The following is a 5,012-nucleotide window of genomic DNA, read 5'->3' as shown; positions in this document are numbered from 1 at the left end:
ACATTTAAATAACTAACTCATGATGATCTGTTCAAATTCTAGAAACCCTAGGTCTGTTCATAATCATGGAATCATGAATCTGATTGAATTCTAGGGACCTAATGGGCGAAAGGAACCCACTAGTGAAATCCCACATACCTGGTGACGAATTCCACGGAGAAATCTTTCGATTTCGGGGCTGGAACTGATGGAACCTTGCTGCGTTCTTGAACTAGGGTTCTTGGCCTTTTTCTCCCTTCTTGCTTCTAATTTTCTAAGTTTTGATTAATGAATTTGACTTAGGTAAGTTCTAGTTATGTTTCTAGGTTTAAACTAATTAAAACCTCATGATTTAGGGTCTAAACGACGTATCTTAGGGGTTAAATGAAATAGGAAAAGAGCAAAGGACCCTTGAATTAACTGCTATCGGAGTGACCGACGGAATGGACCTACGGGCCGTAGGTCAATCTACGGTCCGTAGATTGCGTCCGTAAGTCAAGCCTGTTCGACAGGCCTTCACTAAAACGGGCATAACTTTTTACTCGGAGGTCGGAATTTAGCAAACTTGGTGGCGTTGGAAAGATAATTCAATTATATATCTAACCATAGGTCATGAGACCCATAATTAATTTTGTGCTAAAAGTTATGACCATCTGAAGTTGACCCATCAGAATTTTCAGCTAAATGGTTGCTGACCTTCGATCTACGGTCAGACCTACGGACCGTGGATCGAACGACGGTCCGTGCTGGTCAACCGTAGTTCGTGTCAGAGGCTGGGTAAGGAGGTCTTGATCCACGGACACAGACCACGGACCGTGGTCTGATCTACGGACCGTGGGTCTGTCCGTGAGTCGAGACTTAACCAATTTTCTGAGCTGGCTGGGGAGGGGTTGCATTGGTGAACCACGGTCCACCAGCACGGGCCGTGGTCTGACCTATGGTCCGTGGATGGTGACCGTAAGTTGCACCTGGAACTTCTCAAAATCTGCATTTTTTGTCTATTTTGAATACGGGGTGTTACAGAAGGCAACTATAGCACAATCCTATCTAAACATACATCATATAAGAGAACACTTTCTAGGTAACCCTAAGTCATACTTGTGCAATGCATGAATAAGACCCCATAATCCTATTCATTCTAAGTACCACTTTAAGTCCTCATATTCTTACTTCTTGGTTAGGGACTAGTCCCTCTTTTAAAGAATTGGAACACTACGAGGTTCTTCATTAAGTCCATCTTAGTTCCTCTTCTTTATTATCTGGAACACTATAAGATACTTCATTAAGCATGTCTAACTTCATTAATAACTTGAACACTCTGAGATATTTCATTAATCATGTCTAAGTTCATTAATTCTTTTGAACACTTGGATATAGCTTTTCAAGTATGTCTTAGTTCATTGGATAAGGAGTCTGTTACAAGAAACCCCGACTTCTCTATGTGAAGTATTCCATCTCATGAAACCTACTTTTTGGAAAACCCAGAATCTACTATGTGAGAGTTCCCCCTTTACGTTGGAAGCCCGGACTCATCTAGGTGTGAGTTCCTTTATTATTGGAGACCCAGACCCGACTATGTGTGAACTTCCTTCTCATTGTCAATATCCATTAGGGCCAAGCATACACCTCCTTAGACTAATTATTAAGCCTTACTTAACTTATGACTCATGGAGGGATGTCCTTGACAACCAATCCATGTTTCAAGTGACTCTATCACTTTATGCATTCAAACATTTATAAGGTAGATGAGGTGGGTAAAGTCCTTCCACAATGATGATAGCTCCTAGTCTACTATTCTCATATAGGCTTCAGTCTCAAAGCCATTACAAGCATAATTCAACATAATAGCTTTACTTTGAAATCCCTAGAATTCTACCTTCATGACTACAAGCCTTACTCTCAGAGCTTTACTTATTACATCATTCATACCTAGATTTCAAGGCATTCTCATCACATGCTTCATTATTAAGAAATCTTAGTCATAAATCATCATAAAGGTTCAACTTCAAGCTTTACTAGTCATGATCCATCACATGTACTATAATATAGTTCAATTCATGTCTACTTGTTTTTATTCTTGAACTATTACTATACAAGTCACCAATTCTAGAAGATCATCTCTAAGTCTTCAACTTCCCATTCACAAGGTACAAACCCACATTACTACACTTTCATTAATTAAACTAGGGTTAGCCATGGAAAACATATAATATCATTTTAATAACATGATTCCCTAGTAAATCAATCATAAACAAGTAATATCCACTCAATTGGATTATACTCAACTTAATCCACAATATTGGAAGGAACCCTAACTTGAATTTGGGATTTTATCTTCACAATTGTGGTATAATTAGGGGACTCCATGGATGGAAGAATCCATGTATGAATGAACTATCATACCTTTATTATAAAGCCCTCACAAATCTTGGAAGATTGGAAGAATTTGACCTAGCTTGATCCTCTTCTTTTTCTTCTTTCTAGAGAGAGAATTTCTTGGAGGGAATTTGGTTTCCTTTAGCTGAATTGAAATATTGATTTGGAATAAGATTATTAAGGGTCTAATAGCTTTATATAGGTGGTATAATTACTAATAACACGACATCACATAATAACTAATTAATTCTAGAAAGTTCCCTTAACCCACACTTAAACCGACTTAAGACTTCACTACCCCCAACCAACGACACCACGTCCACGGGCCGTGGGTCCACCCACGGTCCATGCTGGTCATACGTGGATGAGGTTCTTCAAGTGGTATTTTAGGTCCTTGACCCACGAGACCATCGATGTGGGTCCCCTCGTGGTTGTTGTCTTAGGTTGATTCTAAGGTGGTTTCTAGTGTCCTTTTCAAGGACCCTTGGTAGGTCCTTGGGGAGTCGTACCTTGATATTTTAACCCTAAACCCCTCATTCTAAGTACGTGAAGACATTTCTATGACTCTAAACCTCACGACAAGCTCTAGAGCCCTCACTGAAGGCTCTAGTTTAGCCTACTAGTTTCCGGGTGTTACAATAACAAATTGCTGAAATGAGGGCCGAGATGCATAAGACTCGAGAGTTGGAAAATTTCCCTATCAATGCCAACACTCCTCTTCCAAAGAACGATAAACCTCCACTCCATTTCCCTACTCATAATCCAACACCCAAACATTTCCCACATAATGCAGCTACTGTTCCAGTCCAAAAGCCTCCCACCGTCGAATTAAACATACCTAACCAAATTCATGCTAGCTCTTCGTACGAAACAACCCATCCTTATCAAAGCCTAAATTATAACAACTCTCAAACATTCCCTTCCATGTACCAAACTCCCCCTCAAAACACTTCAAACCCACCGACTACTCAACCTCTACCTCCAAAAGCCACTTTGCATATTCCAATCCTCACAGAACTACATCTTCCATACACTACATATCCCAAGCCTGATCACTATGAGGAAAAGGAAAAGGAGTGGAGGGTCAAAGAGGAGATGAATAAGTAGAGCACGAAGGAATAAATTATGAAAGCTATGAAAGAGCTTCATTACACTCCAGATGTTATGGGACTGAACTACGAAGACTTGTGTATCCACCCAAACTTGGACCTTCCCGAGGGTTTTAAGGTACCAAAGTTTGACATTTTTGGAGGAACTGGAAACCCCTTAGCTCATTTGAGGGCGTATTGTGACCATCTCGTGAGAGTTGGGAAGAATGAAGCAATATTGATGCGACTCTTTAGCCAAAGTTTGAATGGGGAGGCCTTGGAATGATTCACCTCCCAATACATAAAACAATGGTCTAGTTGGAATACTTTAGCTAAAGATTTTATTTAGATATTTTCTAATAATATAGAGATCGTTCCAGATCAATACTCTTTGGAAAATATTAGGCAAAAATCCACCAAAACTACCCTGAATAGGTATACAGATGGAGAAAAGAGGCTGCTAAAGTTCAACCTCCTATGTAAAAAAGAGATCACTGAAGTATTTGTGCGCATCCAAAAGCCAGAATACTACAATAGAATGAAGTTGCACATTGGAGCTAAGTTTGCTGAGATAGTCAAAGTAGGTAAGAATATTGAAGACCGGAAAAATTGCCTGTGTGGTGGTCCAAGCCGGGACTATTGAAGAAGAAAAAGGGAGGATCTGTCCTTTATTTCTCATGCATCTGATGCAAGGACAAAGAGATCGTTCGAATTTAGCTCTAGAAAATCTTCACCCTCCAAAGCCTATCCCCCAGCTCCACAAATCAAAAATACCCCTCCAAACTACCAGACTCCACAATCAAATTATTAAACTCAACCACACCCAAAATTATAAACACCAACACCTCCCTGCCAAAATCCTTTATATTACCGCCAGGTACTCCCACCTCCACAAAATAACTATGCCCTTCATTGCCCAAACTTTGAAAAGAAACCTCTAAGAATTTTTACTCCTTTCATTGAAAGTCGAACTATGTTGTTCAAAAGATTGAAAGTTGCAGGCATGCTTCATCCCATCAAACCTAAACCTGTCAACACAAACTCTAAATTCTTTAGAGCTGATCAGATATATGCATACTGCTCCAATAGTGCAGGACATACCAACTTGAAGCATAAGATTCAAGACGTATTTGTGGTCTTCAGACCGCCACTCCTAATGTGCATAATAATCCACTACCGAATCATGGGGGAGATACTGTTAATACGATTGAAATAGAAGAGGATTGGGGTGATGCGAAGACGATAGTCCCATCAAATATTGACAGTTTTGAGAAGGTTGTAGCCTCTCTAAGCATAAGAAAGAATCCCGAGTTCCTGCTAATAACGCCCCATCAAGGTTTTGTTTTGGGGCCAAAGAAGGGCCTTACTGAGAAAGAGTTTGTGATAATGACACCTCATCAAGCTTTTATTTCAGTGCCAAAAGAAGGCCTTACCAGGAAAGAGTTTGTGATCGAGACCGCTACCACCCATGGTATTACTAGATCTGGTAGATGTGATACACTGGAAGAATTGTCTCAAGGACGCCACAAGAGAGACCACTAGAAAAAGACGATCAGTGAAGCTAAAGCC

The sequence above is a fragment of the Solanum stenotomum genome, chromosome 11 (assembly GCF_019186545.1).
Source record: "Solanum stenotomum isolate F172 chromosome 11, ASM1918654v1, whole genome shotgun sequence".
NCBI classification, from domain to species: domain Eukaryota; kingdom Viridiplantae; phylum Streptophyta; class Magnoliopsida; order Solanales; family Solanaceae; genus Solanum; species Solanum stenotomum.
The sequence above is the reverse complement of the archived record's forward strand: the minus strand, read 5'-3'. Positions refer to the sequence as shown.